A 16,403-nucleotide genomic window follows, 5' to 3' on the forward strand; every position below is an offset into this window, starting at 1 on the left:
TTCCAGGTTTGAAACATAATATTTAGGTACATTTTCATAACTTGTAACGCTCTTGGCATAGGAAAGAAATGAATGAATGAAGCCATGTTTTATCTGAACATTCCCTATTTAAAATGATAATGCATAAAAAAGTATGATTAAATGATTACCTTAATCTCCATTAACTCTTTATCTGCTTCAAGGACAAGTGCAGAGGTTGAGGAATTCAGCCAGAAAGCGCACAGTTCAAGTTCCAGCAGACCTCAGATGACATCTCATCTCGCCCTTCCGTTGTCCAGAGGAGCAAACCGAGAGGTAAGGCTGGTTTGGCCAACAAAGGGCAAGGATTGAAGACCATGTTTGTAGTTTACAGCCAACAAATGTAACAAATGTTTACAAACAAACAAATGTTTTCTTTTAGAAACAAAACCTTATTTTTCTTTAGAAAACACATCTATCTCATTGTATTTAATTTTGGTGAAAACTCTTAACTAAGGTACCCTCTCTGCGCGAGAGAAGGAGAATACACCTAACACAAAATATGCCAGATTAGCTCCTGTGTGATTTTGAATTATAAGAAGAATGATGCAAAGCCAGGGGGGAAAAAATGGAAATTATTCATTCCAGCAATAGTAAACGAATTCACAAGCAAGTAACCCCTGCGGCTCACAGCCCCAGAGGTGTTCTTCCGCGGCACTTCTTTGAATCAGCTTTCTCTTACGCTTCTTTCCAGGTTCTGTGAGCTACCGCATATCTTTGAAAACAGGTCTTTTCTGTATTTGTAACCAAGACTCGTTGTCTGTGACCAAAGATCCTTGCCGTAGGAATTAACACTGAACAAGATGCTGAGCGAGTGGATCTGCGTTTATGACCTCGTTTTAGCCCTTTGGCATCTCTGTGAGATTCACAGTGGTTTTGCTACTTTAGAAACAAGGGAAGCAAATTGCAAAGATATTTTAAAATATTTATTTAACGTCACGTAACTAGTCGACTGTGAGATCAGGAATAAAACAAAAGAGTCTTGATTTGGAAAAACATGTTTCATAAATGAAATAGCCTTCAAAAAATATTTTAGATTATTAAAAACTGAAAGCTTTCATGATTAGCACATCTTCAGTGAAGAAAATATGCAAATAAATCCTTCAAGCAGATAGAAATTGATTCTTGAATGAATTAAGAAAAAGAAAGGATAAAGATGTTGATAACTAGATGAATATTTATTATATGAAATAACAATTATAAATTCTATGGGGTAATGGAATACATGTAGAGTTATAATACATTACAGCAAAAATGCAAAAAAAGTGTAAAAAAATTGGTTTAAAGCCTCTATTATCCTTATACTGGTGGGTGGTGGCCAAAGCATTAATGAATCTTTGAATATAATAAATGAAAACCAGTTTGAAATTTCTAGGATACTACTGTGGAATAAGAATGTATAACTAACAAGCTATTAGAGGAAAAAGTGAAATAATAAAAATAACCCAAAAGAAAGCACAAAGGGGAGAAAAAAGGAACATAGAAAATATAAAGCAGTTGGTAAAACAGAACACTAGTTACGTTAGAAAGCACCACGCTGTGTCACTTCTCTTTGGAAGTCACACAACCAGACATACTGATGTGGCCCCAAAGATGAAGCTTCCTGTGGTCTAGTGAGGTCCACACACGTCCATTCAGCACTCTTCTGGGGCATCTAGTGAGTGTGGGCACTGTTACACACAGTGGGGTTAGAGTGGTGAACAAAACAGAAACGTTTCCACCTGTGTAGACCTCACACTTTAGGGGGGAGGAAGGCAATGAAGATGAATGCAATGATAGGCAGTGCTAAGTGCTGTGAAGAAAAACAAAGCAACAGAAGGAGAGAGAGTGACAGGCAGTGGTCTTGGTGGAAATCTTCTTAGTTTGTAAAATGATTCCACTTTTGGAAAAACTGTACATTTGGTAGGACGTGTTTCTCCTCTGGACGCCATACAGTAAACAGGGCCTTTTTCTGTTGAGCTGATTGATAATAACCTGTGATCATAGGTGAAGCCACAGACCCAACAACTCTCCATCTGATGGAGACCAACAAATGTAGTTCTGTCTTCAAGGAAGTTCTTGCCTGGATCCCCTTTCAGCCAATAAAGCGGCTAAACTGTAACAGAGCGATTTAGCATTGCTTTCTCTTTTTTCTGTTTCTGAGCAGAAGTTAGACTATCTCAGTAAGTGTGATACAGTTCCAAAATGGCCTGTCTTGATTCCCCATCCCCATATGATGAGATATCAGGCCACTGATATGTGGAAAATGGAATTTTACAGGTGTAATTACAGCTAGTAATCAATAGATTTTGAGTTAATCAAAAAGGAGATTATCAAAGATAATAAGTGCAAATTGCTCAAACTGCCACATTTATGATGATTTGCCATACAGTGAGAGAAAACTAGCTCTGTGAAGTTTAGTGTGCGTTTCATTTAAAGGTAATGGGAAAAAGTACAAGCGGTGCAAATAGTGTGAATGTCCCATGACGCAGAAACTTGAATTTGTTTCTTAGTCGCTATTAACTGGACTTGTGATGTGGGTGAGGAATGTTTTCTCTCTGACTCAGCTTCAGGATTTGTAGAATGATGAGGTTGGACCAGCTGCTATCTAAAATACCTCCCACCTCTTAAACTTTGTGACTCACTGGGTGCTTTACGTGTGTCAGGAAACTTTCAATCACCTTGCCTACAATGACATTCAAGACAGCCACGCTTGTCAGTGAAGACATCTCCTCATTGTCCAGAGTGGCATAGATTTTTAAATCTCCATAGACTTAATTGGCTCAATTTGAGACAAGAACCCAATTTTTCGGATTTCTAATGTATACCCTCATTACTCCCTCATGTCTCCATGATTTGTTTGGGGAGACATGTTAATTTTATTTATGTTATTTTGAGAAGTACCATTAACTTAGGGAATCTGGGTAGAAAGATGAAATGATATTTTTTGAATGCCTTTCCACATATTATACCATTCAAACTTGCCCTCAGCCGCATTTATATCAATACTCATTTAAGCTATTAAAGAAGAAATTTATTTTGATATTTTGTCATCTATCCCACAGCTTTCAAGATTAAGAAATTATAGAGGAAATTAAAAAACAGGTAAATGGGGGGGACAATTGTCTTGACCAATTTTGTTTGTTCACTATACAGATAACTTCCTCACCCCACCCATAAAATCTAAAACCTGAGATTCATAACTCCAGATTTGGACTGAGAAGTCTAAAATACCTTTTGGGAAGGAGTAAACCAAATGCTGTTGAGATGCGGGGAAAATCACTTGTGGAGGAACGGACATCGGCAATGATTATCAATAGGGAATTGGTTAAGCAAGTCATGTGTAAGTTGTTTTACGTTTTTAAACTATATTGAGTAAAGACTACTCCACTCCTGGATTTATTACTAAGCGCCACACATGACATAACTGGGTATGCAGTGGTGCATGCATTCATGGTGTGTGTGTGCATGTGTGTGTACATGCGAGTGTGTGCACAGGCATGTGGTGTGCGTGCTGTGTGTGTGCATGTACTCAGCGCCTCATCTGTGGCCTTGGTTAGCACCATCACTGAGGTCAGCAGGGTGTGACTTGGCTGAGGCTGAGTTAGACACAAGGCAGACCTGCTCGGTGACTCAGCCTCACTGAGTCAGACACAGGCAGATGCATCCACAGACCTTCCTGACTCACGAGCGTGGGAACAGTACCCTTTACCTTACCCAGCAATGCTGGCTTCATTTCAACGAAGAAAGCTCGGCGCTGTGCAAGGAAGCACTAATGACATCAGATAATGAAAAAGATTAAATTGAAATAGAAATCTGGTAATGGACTTTCCCATAAAACAACCTGGAAGGATTCCTGTGATAGGATTGATACAAGACCGTCTGGAGAGCTTCTCCGTGGGAGCAGCATGGTACAGAAACAGAAATAGTGAGGAAGGAGCCCATGATTCAGAATCTTGAGTACCAAGGTTCACATCTTGAGTGTACCCCAAATGTGATTTTTACCTGGGCAAGTCATGACCCTTCTGAGCCAGTGGGTCATTATAACATGTCTCGTGTTTACAAAGCCGGTGTTCTCCAGTGCTCCGATGCATCCATCTTATCTGATGGCATTGTAGCACTTTCAGAATATGTGGTCCACTTTTTGCCCAATTAGGTAATTTAGATTTTTGCTTTCCTGAGTCTTCATGATAATCCATTGTTATTTTTCTCCCTTTTGTCTTTCTCTTTGAAAAAAATCAAATTAGCTCTATTCTTGAATTTATAGCCTGTTTCCTGCAACTTCAGCCTCTTAGCTAAGACAGGTGACCGAGTGCCAGGTACAGTCAAAGACCAACTGTCGGCAGGTCTTTTCTTCACTGTGACTTCTCAAAAGCACGTTAATTTTACCTTGCCAAGAGATTTTCTGATATGTGTATCATTACCTTTTGCTTTCTACCCATTTATTTAACAAATACTTGTTTGATGCCAAGCCTGCGCTAAGCACTGTCCTGGCGATGAAGGAAATGCCTTCACCTGCTCTCTACTGTCACAAATGGAGAAGACAAACGCTAAATAAATGCATGTGGACCTACTAAATTTGGCTAGAGATAAGCTCTCTGAAGAAAAAGTACAGGACTGTGTGAGGGCTGTTAGGGGCTGGACTGTGCTCCCCCCAAATCCCTCTGCTGAAGCCCCACACCCAGCACCTCAGAATGTGACCACAGTAGGAGACAGAACCTTCAAAGACGTCATCAAGGTTAAATGAGGTCATTAGAGTGGGCCCTAATCCACCAGTCTGATGACCTTGTAGAAAGAGCAGATTAGGACACGGACACACAGAGAGGAAAGGCCACGTGAGGACACGGTGAGGAGGTGGCCATCCACAAGCCAAAAAGAGAGATTGCAGCAGAAACTAACCCTGCTGACACTTTGATTTAAGACTTCCAGCCTCCAGAACTCTGAGAGCATAACTTTCTGTTTATGCCCCACAGTCTGTGGTACTTTCTTACGACGGCCCAAGCAGACTAATGTGGAGCCCAGATCCTGGAATCCTGACTTTAAAGTAACGTGCATCCCAGTTTGACCTCAACAATGCTCTTTCACACCTGTTGTCTCAGCATAAACATTAATAACGTCCCCTTTACTTTCAGAACGTCTAGTTTGGAGGATACATTGCATGAGACACTCTGCCTATCTAGACTATTAGCCTGAGAATACATTCTTTAGAAAGAGATATTTAATTTTCAATCTAGACTGTGTGTAAGAATTAGACCCACCGAATGGTGACGGGGGCGATGAAATGGAAAGTGCTCTACGAAATGGAAACTGATAGCCCAGAAGATGGCCCTGAGCTGGGAAGAAGAAAATGAAGTGGCGATGGCGAGGTGGCATGGCATCCGGGGCGGCTGGAGCAGGAGCGAGGGCGAGGCCGGGCTGGCTCCTGGAGGACATGCTGGGTGGGTGCTGAGCCAGGGGCGCCGAGAGACACTGAGGATTCCGGGAGGGGAAAGACGTACTTTTCTGAAGTTCTGTTTCCTCAATCACTTTCTTAAAGAAATAAAAGTATGAAAAGACATATGAAAGGAAAGATGAAATAAAGTATGAAAAATGCTTGCCCAAGCTCTTTGGTAAGTTCATTTCCCCCAGAATCCCTTTATTCGTTCTTTCTGTACTCTGTCAAACTTCCGCCAGGAGACTGGTGCACACGTGCGTATCCAGAGTCCTGTGTGAACTCACGTACATCTTCAAGGCTCCCTGTGAACTTCCGGTCACCTTTCACATTTTAACTTCTGTTGCACTTAGTAGAGTGATTTCAAGCTCAGTCCCTTTCGCTCTCGCCTTCTCCTGGAACACGGAGGCACGGGCACCGTCCCTCCTTGGCGAGCCCGTGTCCATTGCTTTGCCTGTTGTTTCTTCTACTTCAGAAACAGCTACTTCTGAAATCTTCTTTTTCTCCCCAGAGGTTTCCCTGCTGCTTTATTGCTGCGTTTTTCAACACTGGGGACTTTCCCTACTTCTTATAACCTCGAATTGTTTTTGTCCCAACGTGAGATGCCCCTTTTCCTCCTATCGGACCCTCCATTCCACATCCATCTCTTGCCTGCTATTCTGCGTTGATGGCTTTTCATCTTGAGCCTCTGTAGTGGAGTCATTTCTTTATGACAACGTATTGGCATAATTGATTGAGAATGGATAATTCTTGTCAGGAAGTTTGAGAGAGATCTAACAGGCAGGGAGATTCTCTAGCCACCTGTCGACTACCTGTTACAATCTGCGTTGGAGGAGAGCCAGACCTCAGAAATCAAGGAAGGTCAGTGAAGTGTCTACGGACAGACTCACTTCTGAGAAGGAGGAGAAAAAGACTTGCTTTGCTTGTCTCCCCACCAATGTCATTAGAATCCCGGGGATTCAAACTATTCGTTCATGCAGTAATTCACTCATTCCTCAATGTTGATTGAGCAAATACTGTGTCAGAAACAATGCCAGTGCCTGTAGGGACACAGTAGGAAAAGGCCAGAGGTCTCTGATGGCGTAGACACTGTACTGTGGCATTAACTGACATCCCCGGGGACTATGTCAGATGACTCAAGGGTAGAACTCTACACAAGAATCCATCTCCAATAGAGAGAGGCAAGCCAAGAGTGGGGGCCCCTTGGTAAACTCCCAGCACGTGCAGGGCCCGCCTTGAAATCTGTGGGCAGGTGCGCAGAAACACAGCTGCAGAGATGCACAGGACTCCCTTTCATAGAAGGCTCGACTGGGGACTGGGCCCTTCTCTGTCACACTTTCATCATTGGCCATCATAAGCAGATGCATTGAGAAATATTTAGAGCATTTTCTTAAATGACAATCTCTAAGATACCTTCATAAAAATTGCCCCGACGTCTGCTCCACCCCAGGTCTACTGAATTCCATATTGGGATGTGGCCCGGGAATCTATGTTTTAAAGTAGTTTTCAGGCCATTTTCACTTCAGTGTGCTTTGAGACCCACAGCTCTAGAGTGTCTAGTTATGTTCTTTCTAGCTCTAGCCATAGCTCACCTCTCTCTCTGGGCACCGTCCTCATTGCTTTATGTGTATTAACAAATTCACAGACGTTAACTGAGAGAAATTGGCAAATCTTATTGAACCACACTCTCTGCATGTGGCACTCACTTAGAACTAAATTGATTTTATCCTCTTAGAACTTTGTAAAGTAGACAAGAGATAACAGATATATTACCATGAGAACGTTGTAGATGAGTAAACTAGAGAAAAAGCAGTCTGTATGGAAAAAGGCACACTAGACATTTTCACCAGATCTGGAATGCAGTTTCTCAGTCTCGTTGGAATTCACTTTTCATGAAATCATGAGAATCTGACTCAACACACATATATATGGAGCAGCTACTAATAAAATACGCATCAGCACTTGCACATAATAGAAACTCTGTTCTCTTCTTTGTCTGATGTCTGAAGAGACTGGCGCACCAACCGCAGCCCCAGTGCTGAGGGACTCCTTTGAGTGGACCTTATTAGGGCAATGTAGTTAAGCTCTGTGACTTTGCAAGGGGCTCATTCTCCAGGGAACCCAGACTCTCCAGCCATCAAGGCCACCCAGATCCTTTACAGTAACACAGAGGGAATCATACCTCAGAATCTTTAAAAGGCAAAATTTGGAGAATGCCTGTTTTCCCCTTCTCCCTCCTCCGTTTTCTCATTTTTCACTGTTTTCCTTTTATAACATATTTTCTTAGAGTTCTTCATGGGTTTCTCTGTACTTTTAGTAATATTTAGAGTTTTAAGTCACCTTTTCTAATGCATATCATTTACCCTCCAATGAAGATCTCTTCCACCAAGAATCTTACTGCCAGTCTGTGGTATTGTATGAAAATGTAAAACAGCTCTCGAGATGTACTCTGAAATAGAAATGGTGAAAAAGACTACATTAGAAACCATTGAGGATCCACAACACTCTTCAGTCGGTGACATTCTGACTGAAATCCAAAAAGATAAAATTATCTGTTTTGCTTTGAATTAAAAGGACTGAAAAAAGCACAGTCAACTCGAGTGAAATAAGTCGACTCTAGTGAACACTGAGATGAGATGAGTGTACTAACCTGAGCGACTGAAGGTAGAATTCACTTCCTCTACATATATTAATAGAACATCACAATGCGTAGCTGCAGTGACCCGCCCAGTTGTGAGTGTCTCTAAGTTAACACCATCAGAATAGGGCACAGAAGCCAGCTCATCTTCTTGGACCAAGTGTGTCCTCAGTCTTCGTGCCACATGGAGTGTCAAGGAGAGCCTTGGGTTCCAGGCTTACGTTTAAACAATAAAAATCTTTTCCATTAAAAGATGCCAACAGGGGCCAGCCCAGTGGCACCATGGTTAAGGTCACACATTCCACTTTGGCAGCCCGGGGTTCCCTGGTTCGGATCCCTGGTGCAGATCTGTGCACCGCTTGTCAAGCCATGCTGTGGTAGGCATCTCACATGAAATAGAGGAAGATGGGCACAGACGTTAGCTCAGGGCCAATCTTCCTCAGCAAAAAGAGGAGGCTTGGCAGCAGATGTTAGCTCAGGCCTAATCTTCCTCAAAAAAAAAAAAAAAGCCAACATAGTATGTGATCAAGTTGGTTAGACTCTACAATTAGATATACAAAATACTCAATGAAAAGTTAATATCTGAAATGACCCTTCTGTTTACCCAAACAATTTTTAATAAAGAATTGTGAGTTCAGAGACCTTTGCCACCATAGCAACAGCACACAAATTTGCCAGTTTTATTTCCTTTTACTTCATATTTTTCTATGTAATTTTAAAGCAGACTTGATATCCTAAACTCTTTGTTTAAATTGATTTTGGGTAAAAGATAAATTATGTCTGGAAAGTATCATAGTTCTAAGGGAATGCATCTACATTTAGGACATACAGTCTAGCTTATTTCTGGTAATTATTTTCCATAGTTAAATGTTTAAATAGACTACTACATACATCTATTATAAGAATGCATTTGTAAATCAATGACACTCTGCTTATAATTAATATACGTTATTTAATTGTTGTTGAGTTTTACAAGTTCTTTGCATGTCCTGGATGCATGTCCTTTATCAAATGTGTACTTTAAAATATTTTCACCCAGTCTGTGGCTTTTTTAAGAACATTTTCTCAGTATATTTTACAGAGCAGAAGATTTGAATTTTGATGAAGTCTAACCTGTCCATTATTTTTCTTTTATGGATCATGTTTTTGGTGTATTATAAAAACTCATTGCCAATCCAAGGTCATGCACATTTGGTTTGTGTATGTATGTATGTATGTGCAGATGGATATCTAATTTATCTGGAACTATTTGTTGAAAAGACTATCTTTATTTCATTGGATAACCTTTTAACCTTTTGTAAAACTCAGTTAACTATATTTGTATGGATACTTCTGGTGGTGTGATCAAGTAGAAAAAATTATATATATTTTTGGACTTTTCAGCTCTAGAATTACCATTTATGTAGTTTCCATTTCTCAGTCGATATCTCCTATTGTGCAATCATTGTACCATTTTTCCTTTAATTCATTGGACACATTTCCCTTAATTCTGTGAATGTATGTTTAAAAGCTTATTTGAAGTATTTGTCTGCTTCTGGGACCAATCAGATTCAGTTTCTATTAACTTACTTTTTTCCTCGTTATGTGTCACACTTACCTGTTTCTTTGCATGTCCATCATTTTCTTTGAAAAGTGGACATTGAAGATAATACCTTGTGTCGGTTCTGGATTCTGTCGTGTTTTTCTGAGAACTATTAGCTTTTTATTCTAATATTTAGTTCACCTGTCACAGATGCTGATATCCATGTTCCACTCTTATAGCTTCCCCTATTGTTTTTTTAGTGTGATCCCCTGTGAATTTTTTCTATGTCTATGAAATTGGCCAGTCACCCAAGAACTTGAGAATATACAGGGCTCACCTCCTTTGGGGTTTCCTTGCTTCAAGGAATTTCCCCCTAATTTTTAACTTCAAACTCTGTACTCTGACACTGCGTGTTCTTTATCACCAAATTGTGCACAGCTGGGAGGATGCTCTCTGTTAAGAAATGTGTGGAATCACAGGTCTGGCTCTGAAGAACTCTGCCTTTCTGAAGTGGATTTCTCTCAACTCTGCCTGCTTATTTGCCGTGCTTTCTCGGGGCTCCCCCATGAACACGCAGTTTAGCCATCATTCAGATGTTCAGAGAATTAAGTCTTTCAATTTGAGCCCCACTCTTAGGGTTCTTGTACTGCCACGATTTCTCCTTGAAATGTTTAAATTTCCGGATGTTTTACCATCTCAGAACAGTGATCTTTCATTCATTTTGCTGCTAAGGCTTTGAAACTCTCTACCTCCAAAACAGGCAAACACACACACACACACACTTCCACTCCCACTATAGCTACGTGGATGGGGTAGTGCCCTCAAGCGGGGAAGCCACAGGCTCATAATTGTCACCTCTTTTACTTGATGCTTTTTGAGGTTATGCTTTCCTCGATCTTTGGTCTGCTTTTGGAATTTTGCCAGTTACTTTAAATCAGCAGATTGCTGTTTTTTTAATCCATCTGGAAAATTCTAGCCAAGATTCTTCCAAATATTTTTCTGCCCATTTTCCCTCTCCTCCTTTACTGGGACTCAAATATGAGAGTCCTTCACACAATCTTACGGGTTGCTAATGCTTAGTTTAATTTCATTTTGTTTATTTTTAATTTTTCTCACTTTCCTTCAGTTTGGACTATTTCTAGTGACCTTTCCCCAAAGTAACTGATTCTTCCTTCTGTGGATCTAGTATGTTATTCATGACATTAATTAGATTTTTTGCGGGTATTGTATTTTTCAGTTTCTAGGATGGTAATTGGAATCTTTTGAGCAGCTTGCAAATCTCTCCTGAAGTTCCCCATTTCTTGACTCATTTTCCCTATCTGTTTTAACATCTGAGTCATTTGGGGGTCTGACTCACTGGTTGATTTTTCTCTTGACTGTGAACTACATTTTCTTTCTTCTTTATATTTCTCATAATTCTTGATAGTATGCTAGACATTACCTCTAAAAGTGCAGTAGAGTTAACAGCTAGTAAATAGTCATTGAAATCATTAAAAGTATCCATATTTTCTGTAATCTTTATCATTCATTCAATGGATATTTACGTAAATCCCATGATGCACAATTCACTTTATAACACTCAGGGAGTTGAACATACATTGTCAGAAATAAGGAGTGTGCAGTGCAAGTGGATGGGGGAGCTATAAACACCTTAGGAGAAACTTCAAAGGATTTTATAGAAAATTTCATGAATTGTCTTTAGTGCATCAAAATTCCTTTGTAACAGCATTACCAGCCTACTTTTTAAATATCACATTTCAAACATCAGGCTATCTTAAAGCAGGAAACACCGCCACACAAAACTATGTTAAAGTATATGGTTCCCAAAATGTGAGAAAGTCATATCTAGTACTACCTCTAGACAGAATTCTGGGAGGAAGGAAGAAACACTTTGAGGAAGGAATATTCTTGATTGGTTAAAAGTTAGATATGTCCCCAAATACCCTCAACTTGTATAAAAAAGTAAAACTAGATTTCCTATAAAGAAATGACTTAACCATTTCAATGAATTTATATCTTTTGTCTATGGTATTAAGAGTTGGGGTGTGGTCTGTTACTATGATGAGGGACCAAAAATAAAAGTCCCAAACCTCCCCTGTCATTTGGCCCTTTTATTTTTGTAGTTATCAAGGGATCTGGAATCTGAAGAAGAGAACCCAAGTGGGAACAAAGTACCATTTTTATTATGAATCCATTAAAAACAAAACAAAATATCTCTCTAGTATGTTTGAATGACGAAACACAAGGGCTATCCCTTAAACTCCAAAATCAAATGTTAGTTCTATGATACTGTTCAATCTCAAGAGAAAAGAAAACCAGAGGGAATAAAAGAGAAAAGGAAGGATGGTCCTTGGTAGAAATCTATTCCCTAATTTCCCAGTTGCTAAAGTAATATCGCCTTTTATTTGCCCTAAGTTCCTCTTTATACAGTAGTCCCCACCCTTATCCACAGTTTCACGTTCCACAATTTCAGTTGCCCATGGTCAACCACAGTCCAGAGCCAAGGATACTCCTTCTGACGTGTCGTCAGAAGGTCAATAGTAGAGTACGGCTACGTCATGATGCCTACGTCATTCGCTTCCTGTCGTCTCATGACCTGGGCATTTTATCATCTCGCATCATCACAAGAAGAAGAAGGCTAAGTACAGTACAATAAGATATTTTGAGAGAGAGAGACCACATTCACATAACATTTTTTATGGTATATTATTATAATTGTTCTGTTTTATTATCAGTTGTTATTAATCTCTTACTATGCCTAATTTATAAATTAAACTTTATTATAGGTATGTGTGTATAGGAAAAAACATAGTATATATAGAGATTGGTAATATCTCCAGTTTCAGGCATCCCCTGGGGGTCTTAGAACACAGCCCCCACAGATAAGGGGGACTACTGTACATCTAGCCCATTCTACATAGTATTAAAATTGTGAACTTTAGATTACATTGTCCTGTTCATTAATCTATTTACTCAATATTTTTTCAATCAAAACTAAACCGCCTACTTATTTAGAATCTAAGGGTTGAAGTATACTTTAATGACTTTTGCTTTTATCTAAAAGTATTATAAGACAGTTAAAAATATTTCAAAATCAAAAGGTTCTATGAGTTTTAACTAGTGCAGTGATACTAAAGATAGTGAATATTTCATGCAAATACTTGATGTGTAGAGGTATAAAACTGCCTTTCCAGCATCTTCTCTACTCAGATCTGACAATGTTTGGCTATTCATATGGGAGTTACAGAGGAAGTTTCAACTTGTCTTTTAACACAGAATTAGGTTGACACATGTAAAATACATTTTTATGCATGTTCTAATTTCAAAGGAATCATTATTTCCTGTGCAACTAAAAATACCTTTCCAGGATTTCCCATTATCTTAAATAAGGAAAGATTTAGCCCAACTTAAAAAGTGTTAAATTTTCTTAATTTCTTAAGGAGTGTTTCTCAGAGCGTAGAAAAGACAGAGATGATACTATTCATGCTCAGGGAAGGTACAGCAAGGATGAGTTTAACAAATTACCAAAATAGTATTCTGTTTGAATATGTCCTGTGTGTAAAACAAACAGCCAATGACGATAATGGCTGAAGAATTTTATCAACATTCTGAGTTGAAGCAAATGCTTCACATCTTGTTATCTGGAGAAAACAGAAGTAAACCTTTCTGAAATTAACTTGCCTTTCCATGGAGTGAATGGTATGTTTATTCAGGAATGTAGACGACTTGTCTATTTTTTTCCTCTCGGTATTAGTGGGGTCTCCTCACTTGGCACTGCATTCATGCCAATCAAAGATGTCTTTAGTTCACGCTCAGAGTGGAACAGGAATTGCAGTCGCATCCTCTGTACTTAGAAATTATCGGTGTGGTACCAGCTCCTGAAAGAAGCAGACTTGGTTTTTGGCAGATTCCAAAGAGGGTAATTGTTCAAAGAATTTTAATGGAAAGCACTGAGGGTAATGTTATGTAAATAAGCAGTAAGGCTTCCTATAGCTTTGGCCGACTTTTTTTCTTCCTTTCCTTAGCTCTGTGATTTTGGCTTGAAAGTTTTCACTTCGCAGAGTTCCATGCAACCTCATTATTTCTTCTTGGCATTTTCTTTAAGAGACACAGCAGCTGCATAATATTGATAAACTCCAAGAAGGCTTGAATATACCGCTATTGCTGAGGCTTAAGTCTAAATGGATCATACATAGAAACTCGGAGTTGACATAATTTCTGTTGCAAAAGCTTCATCTCTATTTTACCTTGAAAATACGGCATGTAAAAGCTATCCACAGTAGTAACTCTCTCAGAGCATCTTTATTCTAATATAATAATTTTCACATTTGGTATATTACAGTTGAATTTGATAACAAAAGTTGTCTCAAAAATGATGAATAATTAAATCATTAAGATGGGTCTATAAAAAAAGATTCCTCAATAATGTCATTTCTTTTTATAGTCATTCCAGCTTCTTTCAACACAAACCCAAGCCATCTGTTGAGTTGTTATTAAGAAAGTCATATCAGGAAGAGGGCAGAATTGCTAAGCATAAAATAATAGATAAAGTCACAAAGATAAAGGAAATGATGTATAGATTTGAAAAGTAAAAGCAAAAATAAAAATAATTTAATAGAAACAACATAAACAAATAAGGGGAAATGGGGAAATATTCGCAACAAACGTTCAGAGAGACAAAATATTTTTAATAAATAGCTCTTAAAAGAAAACACAAAAAAATTTAATAGACAAATGGCATGTCCAGCCAATTTACCAAAAAAAGAGGAAGCACAAATAGTCAATAAGTCCGTAAGAACCTACTTCACTCGTCAATAATCAAAGCTATGTACAGCAAAGTGCTATTAGCTGATAGTACTGAAGGTGCAGGAAGATGGACACCAACCCTGCTGGTGTAACTATCAAAATAATGTGCATAACCTTCTGGAAAGAAGTTGCTGGCACATATTAAGAGCTTATCAAGATCATCTCAAACACTCACGACTTTATATAGTCCATATAACAATTCTGTGAGTTAGCAATATTCTCACCTCTGTTCTACTTGTGATGAAAGTGTTGCACAGGAGGTTGAGTAAGTTGTTGTTCAGGTCACAGGCGGAGCTTAAAGCTGGGATTTTAATCCAAGTCCTGTGATTCCAGAGGTCATGCTCTTCTTCACTAAGGACTAATGCCTCTGAGCAGGAACAGGAACTGGGGAGTGGGCGGGAGGCAGGATACTCGAGGCAGGTGGGAGGGCTGTTTGGAGATGGAAGGGTCCAATTAGAGAAGTAATACGGGACAGAGGATGGTATTAGCCGGGGTTTCTGAGACAATCAGCGGCAGGAAATGTCCAATCCAATCCATTTTTACTGCTATATATTCTAATTTCCAGTTTCAAGTGTTTGCATTTTTTTTTTTAATCTGTGGTATCTCCCTAGCAGCCACCCTCTTTAATTTAACAATGTTCTGGAGAATGAAGGAATGGGGGATATGTCTGGGTGAGGTGCAGTAGCCTAGAAAAGTCACATCTGCGGGAGAGGAAATGCAGGATGGGTTAAAACTTCAACAAAGGCAAGAAGTGAAAGAAAGCATAAAGCTCACTGAGTTTCCTGGGAGATATGGAGGGAGCAGGACTAGCTTACCCATAGTTTGTGGGTGATAGCATATGGAAAGTGAGGCCCCGGAACATGAGGAGTCTGGAGGACATCCCACCACCTTGGGTTAAATAGGATCCCAAAGGGCACCAGGTGTCATGATAATATCCGGTGAATGGGTCTGGCTCTTTGATGTCTCAACACAGACGCTGACTGAAGAGGACACCACTGACTCTTTGAGGGTGTTCAATGATCCCACCCTTGGAAAGTTTGTGAAAATAAGAGGGAAATAAGCCTCTCCAGAGAGGCTAAATCTCAAGCCTAAAAAATGTATTCTGGGCCCAGCACCATGGTCGAGTGGTTAAGTTTGCATGATCCACTTCAGCAGCCTGGGTTCACCAGTTCATATCCTGGGCATGGGCCTACACACCACTCATCAAGCCATGCTTTGGTGGCGTCCCACGTAGCAGAACTAGAATGACTTACAACTAGAATATGCAACTATGCACTGGGGCTTTGGGGCGAAAAAAAAAAGAAAGAAAGTTTGGCAAGAGATGTTAGCTCACGGCCAATCTTCCTCACCAAAAAAAGAAAAAAAAAGTATTCTGATACTTGTTTGCTTTTACTGAAGTAATCTGTGTTCTGCTAAAAGTTCAGCAGATAAGTTAGCTTACTCCCAAGGCCAGTTGCTATGAAATCAGATAGAATTTCACTGTCCTGAAATCACCAAGATAGATTGGCTGTTATTCTGGGAAGATTACTCATGAAAACATACACTTGCAATAAACTATGATTAGCTTTAAGAGAGAGGAATGTACCAAAATCTCTGAAGATTAGAAAAAGGACAAATGATGAAGACTAACAGGATCAAGGATGGCTTCCTGGAGGACAGTATACCTAAAATTTGATGTTTTTTGGTACATTGGAGGTAGTCAGATAGGGCAAAATGGGAAGAAGTTTCAAAGCAGAGAAAATTGCACAAGCAAAGGCGTGAAAGCACGAAGACATGTAGACTTAGGGACCATGTGCAGTGGATTCGGTGTGAGATGCAGGCTCGGGAGGGTTCCCTGTAAGCGTCAGGAGGCAGCTTCAGGACTGGCCCTGCTGGAGGCCCAGGGACAGCTGAGAGCACCTCACATTGGAGAGATGATCTGGGACCAGGGTCCAAGCCAGCAGAGCCAACAAACCATCAACGCCCAGATAGCAGTTCACAGGCGAGAGAAGAGACAAGCGTCGGGGCAG

At 39.7% G+C, this 16,403-nt stretch overlaps 1 long non-coding RNA gene across 1 annotated transcript; it reads right to left on the reverse strand.

The window, feature by feature from the left end:
* Positions 1–1,235: 1,235 nt before the first annotated feature.
* On the reverse strand, positions 1,236–14,738 carry LOC138917940 (uncharacterized). The gene is made up of 3 exons (XR_011426633.1): positions 14,619–14,738; positions 8,079–13,466; positions 1,236–7,877 (listed from the first exon to the last, which is right to left on the reverse strand). It is a non-coding gene; the product is annotated as an uncharacterized lncRNA (long non-coding RNA).
* Positions 14,739–16,403: the final 1,665 nt, after the last annotated feature.

This window comes from Equus caballus, chromosome 15, assembly GCF_041296265.1.
Source record: "Equus caballus isolate H_3958 breed thoroughbred chromosome 15, TB-T2T, whole genome shotgun sequence".
NCBI classification, from domain to species: domain Eukaryota; kingdom Metazoa; phylum Chordata; class Mammalia; order Perissodactyla; family Equidae; genus Equus; species Equus caballus.